Source organism: Mustela lutreola, chromosome 11 (genome assembly GCF_030435805.1).
Source record: "Mustela lutreola isolate mMusLut2 chromosome 11, mMusLut2.pri, whole genome shotgun sequence".
Lineage (NCBI taxonomy): Eukaryota > Metazoa > Chordata > Mammalia > Carnivora > Mustelidae > Mustela > Mustela lutreola.
In genome coordinates this window covers 6355819-6369905 of record NC_081300.1, presented here as the reverse complement: position 1 = coordinate 6369905, position 14087 = coordinate 6355819, and positions in this window count along the sequence as shown.

Here is a 14087-nt window from a genome sequence, read left to right as displayed (position 1 = left end):
CTATCAAGTATTAGTTGTGTGAAAGTGCATAATAAACACCATTTGTCCATTATTATAACATTGCCATGTTTAAGAGAAATAATGACTTCTTTCAGAGAAGACCATCAGAACTCAGTAGATTAGATACTACAAATGCATGAAACAAATTTCAGGTATGTTTGTACAGGCGTGCTTTTGCCCTTGGATGACTTTTCTTACAGAACATGATACAATGACAAGTATCAATTATCTAATTAAAATGTTTAGTTTCCTGATTAAAATGCTATGCCTGGTCTATTTAATCTATATAACACGAGAACTGTATCTTCAGAAGAAACACTAAAGCCTTCATTTGTACACATGGCTTACCTGTGCTAATGCGATAGATTATATCAATTTTCCATTTGTCTTAGGTCCTGAGTTAATGGAGCAAAAGTCTTTACGCTCTCCTAACTCATCTTCTAATTTCAAGTGATGATTGTAATAGCATTTAAAGCCTAATAAAAAATATAAGCTGGAAATACAGAAAGATATATTTAAAACACCACATTAAAAATCTATAGCACTCTAGAGCACTTGGAAGTCATGTGCTTTTAGGCAGAAAAATTATTTTAAATATATCGTGATAGGTATACCTATGTAGGTATGCATGGGATAAATTTGATAAAATATGATCTGCAGATACACTGCATTTTTGTTAAGTAATAATACACAGGTATTGATAGAGAAAATAAAAATATTTAAATAGATATAAATAACGCTCAGATAAATCTAGAGAGTATTCTTATTTACGTCCAAAAAGATCATCCTAAAATTATGTCCTGAAACCTCATGGTTTGGGCTACTTGAGCTGAATTAAGAATAGCATACCCATAAACAAGGAAGTATTCTATGGGCTGGAGTTGAGATTTGTTTAGTTTTGGCTAAATCAATAATAAGCACCAAAAATGTGATAAATCTCGATAATGAAATAAGAATCCATATATGTAACAAGTAGCAAATAGTACATTTCATTACATAGCGAAAACATTCCTTAAATTGTTAAATTCTGGTATTTAAACAGTAATGTTTATGATATCTTTTGCTGGAACTGGATTTATTTTGCCTTCAACAGCACACACACACACAAAAAAAAGTAGATCGATCCTGGTAATAAATCTTTAAACGCTTTTTAACCTTAGAAGTTCTTTATATGCTGAAGGATAATCAATAAGCTCGGCAGAAATACAGTATGTGATTCATCTTTTAAGGCAGTGTTATTCTATGACATAATGCCAATAACTCTAAATGTAAATGCCAAGATCAATTTTGTTTCTAAAAAATTATTCAAACGGATAGAGTGGTATGAAATAATCACTTTGATTTACAAATATACTACATTAATATTAATGAATATAATACTTAACTCTTTTATCTGTAATATTTTATAAAAAATTAATTTGTTGAATCCACTATAATCTTTGCCTCTTGAGATATTAATAATCACCAGGATGTGTCTATAAAACTGATATCATTCCAAATATGGATTTTTCACTTACATAGAATATGGCAATTGAAGCTTAGTGATCTAATTCAATTAAAAAGAAGACCTTTATTTTTTCAGACTCAAGGAAAAACAAGAAGACAATAAACCAAGATTTTTTATTTATTTTTTCCCCAACGAACACATTTTGTCTCACTTTGACAGCTTTATAAAAATTAATTTTTATAATTATATTTGATTATACTATGTATGTGAGATTCATAACAATGGATAGTTACTTTGAGGCAAATAACAATTTTATTTTATCTTATCTTCTTAAAGTAACAATAATATGGATAATAGAGTTAAGATTTCTTATGCATGTGTGTTATTTCCCAATAGATATGTTTTATGCACTTTTCAAAATTCATGAAATTTTACAGCATAAAAATTGAATTTGAAAGTCTACAAATGAAAACATCTAAGAGGTTAGGGGACTGTGGGACAGAATGTAGACTATTAAAAAAATAATGTAATTTTAGTAAATATATTAAATTACCTCACTGAAAGGGGTAGGGGAGATTGTTGACCTAGTAACAATTTGATTGTTGACCTAAGTAACTTCAGAAATGAGTAGATTTTGTTAACATTAAAGGCGAAAGGAGTTGCACAGTATTCCAATAGCTAATTTTTTTTTTTCCTGCAAGAGTAGGAATTCTGGATCCAACATGTTTAGTGGAACTGAAACATTATGTAAATGAATGACAGAAGATGAAACTCAAGAATCAGGTGTCTCTCTCTCTTTATTTTTGTTTGTTTGTTTGGTTGGCTTGGGCTGGAGATTATTTCCATTAATATGCAAATAAAGGTGTTTCATTGTTGAGAGATGTCACAGACCAGCAAAGGGAATGCAGTTAGAATGACCTATAGCATAGGATTAGATATGATGATGTCAGTATGAACTCATGTTACTTAATATAGTTGAAAATAGTACATGTGGTACAGGACACAATCCCAGATCCATTCTGCTAATAACTGCTACTAATTACAGAGCTGATAAAATTATCAGAATTATAGAGATGATAAAAATATGTGGGGGAAAAAAATCCCCTTTGGTGTACAAATTGAAGAGGATCCAATGTACCAGGCAAATAAGTGGAAAGAACCTAGAAGGCTTTTTGAAAAAAAAAAAAAAAAGAAAAAGAAATTATGGTTTAAGGATAGAAAAGAAACACACTTACAGGGCTGTATTTGAAAAATAAAAGAGGGCTACCTATGAATGGGAATAAGGAAATATTTCTTTATAATTTTCAAAAGAAGAAAATACCTCCCCAAAATGCAGATTGATGGCTCTAGACTTACTCACTGGGTCCAGACATACTCAGATAACAAGGGTTAGAACACAGTACTTAAAAATGTACCTCTAGACTTCTGAGAAATTTGTCAAAGAATTTAATAAAAAGAAGTCAAAATTGTGAACATTTCAAGAGCTATGAATACTTAAAATTAGTTTAAGTTGTTCTGTTAGCTTAAATACACCATAGTGCCAAGGCTAAGATATTCTTGAAAAAATAAATAATAAATGATGTAAAATACCTTTAATATATTATTCTGTTCTTTTAACTAATGTGATTCCTGTTCTTTTAACAATCATGTAATAATGAATAGGGGAGATTGCCTTTCTCAGTTTACACAGTAGCAGCTAAGTTTCTTTTAGTATTTATGATATAGCTAGAGATAAATTGATATAGCTATGATATAGCTAGAGATCTTCTAAATCATATTTTTATCATTGAATTATATGAATTTACGTGTTCATATATCTAAGAAAACATCTATAAACATACTGCCTTAATAGTGTTATTTTCTAGGTTGTAAGATCTCAGGTGATATTTATTTATTGCATTATTCTAATTTGCTTTTCAAACTCTTATGGTCCAAATATATGGCTTATCTAATTAAAAAGGGAAATAAATGACTGAATGCTAGATAGCTTTTGAGTCCTAGATAGCTACTTTGAATAGTTCTATAATATTTATCCACAGTATCACAGCAGAATCATAGTTTTAATCATTTTGTTTAAAACTGATTTCTAAACCAAATTATGTGAGAGGAAGTATTGTTGGCATGGCCCAGTGATCCATATCAACTTATTAATTTTATTTTTTCCATAATCATGATTTCAGTCTTTTAAAGAAACTACTTGTTTTGTACGAGCATGTAAACAGAGACACTCAATTCTCAAAATACGCTATTAAATGTAGTCAGAGTCAGCAAAGCAAATAATAGATTCAGTAATCCTCACCTGAAATATTTTATAAAGATCTATGCTTAATTCAAAGCTTTCTTAAAAATAAAACTTGATCATATTTTAAAGTCCCCAGATTTAGTCTTAATGTGTGTGTGTGTGTGTGTGTGTGTGTTCTATTGGTAATGAAGTATATTGTATATGAAGATTTCATAGCAATTATGAGAAAAACTCATTCTTACATATGGTATGCTGAAATATATCTGATCATTACAGTTTCAAATCATTTAGCTGGATAGCTGGAAAGTTGAATATTATATTACATATAAATTAATAAAGATCTATAGATATATACCAAACAACAAGTTTTCAAATGAGCACAGACTGAAGTTTGAAAAATCAATACAATATCCTTGTTACAATGTGGCAAGTACTTATTGATTTTAGACATTGCTATTTTTTCCTGGAGCTCCATGCTTTCTGTATTTTTCATTTTTATATTATGCTGTACCAGCTAGATGCCACCGGTTTTCTCAAATTAAGTAATGTCCTTTTGCTTTTCCTTTTCTTTAATGTTTTGGTGATACTTTAATTCATGTATTTTTTAGGCAACATTTAACCTTTGCCAAAATAAAACCAAAAATTAGATAAAATGTTACTCTGGACCTTATTTACCTATTATAATTTAATTTTTTACTTATAAGTTTTATATGAAATTGAGTTCTTTTTACTCCCCTTCCTGAGGAAGAAGTGGAGAAATTTGAACATTAATACCGACCTCTTTAGGGACTTTATAGTTCCCCTTCTTTACATGGGAAATAGATTTTCTATTCTTAGACAAGTTACAGTGTAGTGTAGAAATTAAGTAACCTATAAATATCCACAAAAATACATACTGTGCCAATTGCCAAAAATATTGAAAACTATAGCATATAATGGGCTTAAATTAAAGGAAGACTTTAAATCCCATATTAAAATATTTTTTATTATTTTGGAGTGATAATACACAGATAGGATTTTATAATATATTTGTGACATGCCTCCATTATTCATCAGTCTCTAAAAGCTCGAATATTTATCCTGAGAGGTATTGACATTCACCTGTACATATGGCACACGTTCTCTTTAGGGCCATTACTCAAGTGTTCTGTATGTGAACCACCTTCAAGGCTCTTCTTGGTGCCCACACACAGATTTCTCCAGTCTTACCAGCTGGGCATGCTTGACTTTCACATGAAACTGTAGCCTCTCTCTCTCTCTCTCTTTTTTTTTTTTCTTTTTTTATTTCCCAGTGTTCCAAGATTTATTGTTTATGCATCACACCCAGTGCTCCATGCAATATGTGCCCTCCTTAATACCCATCACCAGGCTCACCGAACGCCCCAAACCCCACCCCTCCAAAACCCTGAGTTTGTTTCTCAGAGTCCACAGTCTCTCATGGTTCATCATCCCCTCCCTCTCCCCCACTTCTCCTCTCCATCTCCCTATGTCCTCCGTGTTATTCCTTATGCTCCACAAGGAGTTCATATAATTGACTCTCTCTGCTTGGGTTTTTGTCGCTCAACATAATCCCCTCCAGTCTTGTCCATGTTGATACAAAAGTTGGGTATTCATCCTTCCTGATGGAAACATCATATACCATTGTATATATGGACCGTGTCGTCTTTATCCATTTGTCTGTTGAAGGGCATCTTGGCTTTTTGCACAGTTTGGCGACTGTGGACATTGCTGCTATGAACATTGGGGTAGAGATGGCCCTTCTTTTCACTACATCTATATTTTTGGGATGATACCTAGTATTCATCCTTCCATGAAAACTCTAACAGAAGTAGGTGTTGGTCTTGATTGCTATGGATATTATGATGAATTAAAATTCCTTCTAGCTTTATGCTTATATTTCTTCCCTCACCCCACGTGATGTATAATTCCACACACTCTCCCTTTTTGTTTGTTTGTTTTAAAATAGGCTCCACATCCAGGACCCACACTCTACTGACCGAGCCGGCCAGGTGCCCTGCCTTTTTAACATCTTTTCTTCCTCTTTGGGGTACTGGATATTTATAGACTAGACTACCTTTACAACCAGCTTTTGTTTTTGTTAACACTGTAATTATCATTTTTTGTTTGTTTTTGCTTTGAGTAAGGTGATTTCAGTTAGAATGCTTTTGAATCAAGTGTGAAAAAATATAATTTGTTAACTAATCAGATAATATGTTATTATATACCTCAGAAGAACAGAATTCCGTACCTATACATTTGCATCGTTCAGTGATATCATTAAGACTCATACTATTTTTTGAAACTTTCAGTTATGCTGTTCTGTGTTGGCAATGTCTTCAGCCTAAATTTCTGCAAGATGGAAAGGCAGCTATAGTGGCTCAGGGCACCATATTCTGACATAGCAAAATCCAGAAGAAAATAAATCATCTTGCTTTCTCATCTCAGTAGTTGTAAAACTATTCCCATAAACACTAACACACCTTTTTCACTTTCCAGAAATTGTCTCTTATGCCCTTGACCTTAACAAATTACTACCCAGAGTAATGCCAGGACCTTAACTAGTTTAGGGCAGCCAATATTTAACCCCTGGGTATTAAGACTGGTCTGCACCCCATCAAGCATAAGGTTTCATACAGAAAGGTCAATATCTGAACACATATCTGGTAGTATTGGGGAAAGGAATGAAGAAAAAGTGGAGTTTGAACTTGAGTGTCAAACATCAGTAGAATAGACTTGTAATGTCCACACAAGAGGATGCCAAATATCCACTCATATTCTTCTTCCTGTTAATAAAGCTTATGCTTTTAGAAAAGGCCACACAGTCTTTTGCAATGCAAGAGAAGTGTCATACTGTTACTGCATTTAGTTACAGTTTCAGGAACTTTATTTATTTAGTTTTTTCCCAATTTCAGGAACTCTTTCTGTACAAGTCCTCCTCCTCACATCTTGATAGAGGTATTTACTGAGTGTAGCTAAAAGATATGTCAGCCAATGCAGAAAAGAAGAAAGAGAATAGGAAAACTATGACAGCAAAGAAGTTGTAAAAATTGTCACTTAAAAAAATATCTCACTGTATCTAACTTTTGCAAGAGCTTTGCAGATCTTCTTATCAAGAGTTGGAGTTTATTTTTCCAGCCCTCAAATGTGGGCTGCCCTTATAATTCACTTTGACCAAAAGAATGTGGCCAACTTTTCATCATGCCATCCAAACCTAGACATAAAGGGGTATGCACACTTCTGTTATATCTTATAGAAACCAAGGTGAACCCTACGGAAAACAAGAGATCATAAAAAAGAGAAGCCAGTGGATCTAGCTGACACCTTGCTAGAACCATGTCTAATATGTGAGGGAGTAGAGTTTGGAACAGGGGTCAGCTAATTATAGATTATATACTATACTGGGTATATAGATTAGTATATAGTATATAGTATATAGATTATATACTATACTATACTATACTATACTGGGCCAAATTCTGCTTACAGTCTGTTTTGGTAATTTTAAAGCTAAGAATGTTTTCTAGATTTGTAAAAGATAGTACAAAAAACACCCACAAAAGAGATTGGATGTGGCATGCAAAGCTTAAAATAGTTACCATCTAGTCCTTCACAGAAAAGTTTTCTGATCTCTGACCTCTTAGAGACTAAGGGACATGCCCTCAGCCTGAGTCTTTATGCTTGAGTTCTTCTGACAACAAAATAAAACTTAAATGAAATACAAAACCATGAACAATAATTATTTTAAGCCACTGAATTTGAAGTGGTTTTGTTCATAGCAATGGCTGACAAAATTTTAGTAGAAGTTTCCATTCAGAAAACAGAAAAAAATTGGGGTACCTGGGTGGCTCAGTTGGCTAAGCATCTGACTCTGATTTTGTCTTAGGTCTTGATCTCAGGGTCATGGGATTGATCCCCATGTCAGCTCCACGCTCAGCAGAGTCTGTTTGAGATTCTCTTTCTCTCTCTTTGCCTCTGCTGGAAACCCCCCCCATCTTTATCTCAAATAAATAAATAAATATTAAAAAGAGATAAACACATATACATACACACATACATAATACATAATATTCATGATCTACATAGCAGAAGTTGGTACACTTTTTTCTGTAAAGCACCAGGTAATTTGTATTTTTAGGATTATGGGCTACAAGATCTTGATCAGTACAATTTAACTTTGCCATTGTAGCATGAAAGCAATGTGGCTGTGTTCTACTACAACTTTTATAAAAGAGGAGATAGGCTATGTTTTCTCAACCCCAAATCTGGAGCATATTACGAATTTTGAAGATATTTCTCAAAAATTGAAATAATGGCTATTTCTGTGAAAAAGAAAAGAATTAGTTTGGTTTGTTTTTTTCTTGAACAATGTATTTATTTAACTTCTGCTTTCTGGTTGAATTTCCTTATTTCCTCAATATCCATAGTTCTTAGATCTGTCATTGATGGGATTTTCCTTGCCTGTTGTCCTACACGGTCACATCTAAGACAGATATTGGAAAATTTATATTTTCTGGGAGTCAGCTCAACTTAAAACAGGTTTTTAGAAGTTCAGTTTTTGTTTGTGGGTATTAGAAAACTAAGAATTCATTTTTGGTTAGGAGTCATCTTCAGACAGGCTTAGGGTTTCTTTGAAATAGAATTCACACAATATATAAGAGAATACGGCTCTATTTTTCTTTTAATCAGTCAATTCGCAGCTAATAGCTGCAAACAAAATGTTTATTATGACATGGGTTTTTGTTTAGAAATTCAGTATCCTGGGGCGCCTGGGTGACTCAGTGGGTTAAGGCCTCTGCCTTCAGCTCAGGTCATGGTTCCAGTGTCCTGGGATGGAGCCCCGCATCGGGCTCTCTGCTCTGTGGGGAGCCTGCTTCCCTCTCCCTCTCTCTGCCTGCCTCTCTGCCTACTTGTGATCTCTGTCTGTCAAATAAATGAAAATCTTAAAAAAAAAAAAAAAAAGAAGAAAGAAATCCAGTATCCTTGCCATAGTCCTTTGCTTGTACCCCATACCATTTTTAATATCTTGAGACACTGTGACATAGCAGTCTGAGTTGGGGACATTGTTGCCTCTACTTATAACTGTCATTTCCCTTGGGCCAGTGCCATTTATCTGGCAAAGAATGGTAAACCAAAGGTACTCAAACAGATCAGACCTTAATTTTGTCCTAATCTTATATCCTGCTTACCATATTGTACTTTCTCTAACCAAACTGTCTTGTAAAACCTTACAAAGAGTTACAAAAAATAGCCAGGTGAACCCAAAATTCTGATATTCATCTGCAATTATAAACTATGTCCATAAACTCAGTATTAGTAATTGAGATGTAAAGGTTATAATTTACCCAATTATTTCATGACCTCATGACATGTTTGCCTAGCTCCTTACTTGGAAAAGACCCGATTTCAGTGCCTTCCCACTATTTGTTTGCTCAGCAAATTCTACCAGTTAGAAGTCATTTTCACCCTACTCTTGGTACCAAATTATATACTGTTAGTAGCCTTTCATCAGTAAAAGAAAGAAAACTTCATTCCAAATTTTCTTTCCTGGAAAGTAATATTCAGTGTTCACCATGGATGGGGAGCTAAGATGGTGACATAGTAGGGGGAACCTAGGCTTGCCTTGTCCCTCAAACACTGCCAGATAACTATCAAATCAATCTGAATACCCCTAAAATTGACCTGAGGATTGAAAAAACAAACTGCACAAGTAGAGGGAGAGAAGAGGCCATATCAAAAAGTTAGGAAGTGCAGAGTCAGGTTCCGGGTGTAAAATGGATCATGGGTACGGCAGAGAGGAAGTCCTGGCTACAGTGAGCTGACAGAGAGAGATGGAGAGGAACACACAGGGGATCACACAAGGAAAACATTTCCCCAAAGCTATTGACTGGGAAAAAGAGAGGTGTTGATTTTCATGATTTTTTGCAACTAGCAAACTTCAAAGACAAGAGTTTTAAAGGTTAATGGGCTTGGCTGTGATGAAGTCCTAAAGGCATTACCCTACTCCTGGAGAGAAGGCAGACAAGCAACCCTGGGCCAGATAGCACAATCTGAGCATCACCTAAGGTGCATGGAAGAGACCATTGACTCTTCTCAGAGTGCATCTCTGAGAGGCGGCATTCACAGTGATGCCTCTTCGGGGACAGAAGAATAGGCAGGCACCATTTCTCTCCCCCACCCCTCAGCATATATAGAACTATCTGCTGAGGGCAACTGGCTCCAACCTTGGCTGCCTAGCCTATTTGTTCCAAATATCACATCCTGGCACTCTGGTATGACTGCCCTTCCTGGTCAAACCTGCAAATGCTCAAGCCCAGTAAGACCCTCCCCCAGAAAGCCAGTACAGCTCCCCACCACAGGTCATCCCTAAATTTGGGAATTTTAAACATCAGCAGGCTTGGCTGGAATGGAGCCCAAAGTGCACTGTACTGTTCCTGGCAGGCAAACAGCCTGGAGGCAGTGTGAAAGGGCGATCTAAAAATGCTTGGGACACAAGAGGCGAAGTTATTTTCACTTCTGGGAGTTTTCCCAGAGAGCAGCAAACAGGGAAATACCTCTCAAGGACAAAGGAGCTAGCTGGCACCATTGCTCTCCCCTGTCCCTCAGCAAAAGCAGTTCAGTGCTGACACTGGCTGCCTAGCATGCTTGCACCACATTCCACCACCCTCCTCCCCCATGTACTCTTCTGGTAATGTCTTTTTCAGTCAGGTTAGACTCAGTCAGTGTGGCAGGACCCTTCCTCAGAAGATCATCAGAAACCCCTGCATACACCACATTTCCTGACCAGAGAGTTCTGCAAAGCTTCAGTCCTAGTGGAAGTAGCTTCAGGTCTCATTTAACAAGCCAAACAGAGCACACCTAGTTAAAGCTTGCCATACTTTGGCCATTGTCCAAACACTGCCCACTTCAGGCAAGGAGAACACCTGCAGATGATCACCCCAAAAGACAGAATAGCCAAACCACAGGAACACAGTGTCTGCAACATATACCAGAGGCACTCCCCGAAGCTTTTGTCCTGGACACTATATGGTCTCTTCTACATAAAGCCATTACTCTCAGGACCAGGAAACATAACAGGTTTTTCTAAAACACAGAAGACAGACACTTAGAGAAAATGCCAAGATGAAGGAATTCATCCCAAAAGAAAGAAAAAGATCACAACCAGAGATCTAATTGAAACAGATGCAAATAAAATGCCTGATGGGGAATTTAAAGGGAATTTATAAGGATACTTGCTGGACTTGAGAAAAGAATGGAAAACTTCAGGGAGATGCTTACCAAGAGATAAAAGAGTTAAAACACAAAAATGAAAAAGGCAACTAAGCTTCAAAACAGACTATATTGAATAAGGGATATAGAAGATAAAATAATGGAAAATACAGAAGCAGAACAAAAGAGAGCAGGAAGAATTATAAATCATGTGAGTAACTTGGGGGACTCAGTGACTCCATCAAAAGTAATAACATTCATACCACAGTCCCAAACGAAAAAGAGAGAGAAAGGGGGGCAAAAATTAGTTTGAGGAAATAATAGCAGAAAAGTTCTCTAATCTGGGGAAGGAAACAGACATCCAAATCCAGGAGGCACAGAGAACTCTCATAAAAATCAAAAAAGCAAACCAATACCAAGACATGTTGTTATTAAATTTTTCAAATGCACTGATAAAGAAAAAATATTAAAAGCACCAAGACAAAGGAAGTCATTAACTTACCAGGGGAAACTAATAAGACTAGCTGGAGATTTCTCAACAGAAACTTGGCAAGCCAGAGGGAGTGACATATCTTCAACATGCTGAATGGGAAAACTCTGCAGCTAAGAATACTCTATCCAGGAAGGCTATCATTCAGAATAGAAAGAAACATAAAGAGTTTCCCAGACAAACAAAAACTAAAGGAATTTGTGATGGCTAAACTAGCCTGCAGGAAATATTAAAGGGGACCGTTTGAGTGGAAAGGAAAGACCCAAAGGGCAAAAGACTAGAGAGGAACAGAGAAAATATTCAGAAACAGCAACAAAACAAGTAATTTAATGGCAGTAAGGAGGCACTTCAGTGGCTCAGTTGAACATCTGAGTCTTGATTTCAGCCCAGGTCATGTTCTCAGGGTTGTGACATCAAGCCCCATGTCAGGCTCCATGCTTGGCATGTAGTCTCCTTGTCCCTTTCCCTATGCTTCTCCCTCTACTGCCCCCCCCCCCAAATAAATGTACAAAATCTTTTAAAAATGGCAGTTAGTATATATCTATCAATAATTACACTGAATATAAATAGACTAAATGCTCCAATCAAAAGACATGTGGTGTCAGAACCGATAAAAAACAGGATCCATCTGTATGCTGCCTATGAATGACTCATTTTAGACCTAAAGACACCTACAGATTGAAAGTGAGGGGATAGAGAAACTCTTGTCATGCAAATGGACATCAAAAGAAAGCTGGAGTAGCAATACTTATATCAGATAAACTAGATTTTAAAACAAAGATTCTAACAAGATGAAGAAGAGTACTATATCATAATAAAGGGGACTATGGGACAAGAAGATCTAACAATTGTGAGTCATTATACCCCCAACATGGGAGCACCTAAATACATCAAACAATTACTAACAAACAGAAACTCATTGATACTAATACAGTAATAATAGGGGACTTTAACACTCCACTTTCATCAATGGGCAGATCATCTAAGTAGAAAATCAAACAGGGAGAATTGGTTTTGAATAACAGACTGGACCCAATGGACTTAACAAATATATTTAGAACATTTCATTCTAAATCAGCAGAATACACGTTCTTTTCAAGTGCACATGGAACGTTCTCCAGAATAGATCACATACTGTGTCACAAATCAGGTCTCAATAAGTACAAAAAAGACTGAGAGATCATACCATGCATATTTTCTGACCACAACACTATGAAACTTGATGTTAACCACAAGAAAAATTTTAGAAAGACCACAAATACATGGAAACTAAAGAACATCCTACTAAAGGAAGAATGGGTCAACCAGGAAATCAAAGAAGAAACAAAACAAAACAAAAAAAACCCCACACAACAACAACATAGAAACAAATGAAAATGAAAACAAGATGGTCCAAAGCCTTTGAGATGCAGCAAAAGCAGTCATAGGAAGAAGTATATAGCAAAACAGGGGTACCTCAAGGCCTGTAAAAAAATCTCATATGAACAACCTAACCTTATACCTAAAGGAATTAGAAAAAGAACAACAAGCAAAGAGGCTAAGACAAGCAGAAAATGGGAAATAATAAAGATTAGAGCAGAAATAAATGAGATAGAATCTAAAGAAACTAATAGAATAGATCAATGAAACCAGGACCTAGTTCTTAGAAAAGATTAGTAAAATTGAGAACCCCCTAGTCAGATGTATCAAAAAGAAAAGAGAGGGGTGCCTGGATGGCTCAGTGGATTAAAGCCTCTGCCTTCGGCTCAGGTCATGATCCCGAGGTCCTGGGATTGAGCCCTGCAGGTCGGGCTCTCTGCTCAGCAGGGACCCTGCTTCCACCTCTCTTTCTCTGCCTGCCTCTCTGCCTACTTGTGACTTGTCTGTCAAATAAATAAATAAAATCTTAAAAAAAAAAAAAAAGAAAAGAGAAAGTACTCAAATAAATAAAATCAAATGAGAGAAAAGAAATAAGAACCAACACCACATAAATACAATCAAATTTTAAGAGAATATTATGAAAAACGATATGCCAACAAATTGGACAAGCTGGAAGGGAAGAAATGGATAAATTTCTAGAAACATAAAAACTACCAAAACTGAAACAGAAAGTGATAGAAGACATGAATGGACCAATAACCAGCAAAGAAACTGAATAAATAATTTAAAAATCTCCAACAAACTAGAGTCCAGAGTCAGGGGGCTTCACAGGAGAATTCTACCAAACATTTAAATAAAGGTAATACCTATTTTTTTCAAACCTATTCTGAACAACAGAAAAAGATATAAACTTCCAAATTCATTTTATGAGGCCAGCATTACCCTGATATCAGGGCCAGACAAAGACTCCTCTATAAAAGAGAACTGCAGGTCAATATCACTGATGAACATGGATGCAAAAATTCTCAATAAAATACTAACAAACTGAAGCCAACAGTGTATTAAAAGAATTATTCACCACAATCAAGTAGGATATATTCCTGGGTGGTTCAGTAAGGTGGTTCAGTATTCAAAAATCAATTCACAAATCACCAGCAAGGTGGTTCAGTATTCACAAATCAATCGGGGTGATACAACACATTAATAAAAGAAAGGATAGAAACCATGTGATCCTGTCAATAGATGCAGAAAAAAACATTTGACAAAGTACAATATCCATTCATGATAAAAACCCTCAACAAAGTAGGGTTGGAGGGAATATTTCTCAACCTAATAAAGGCTGT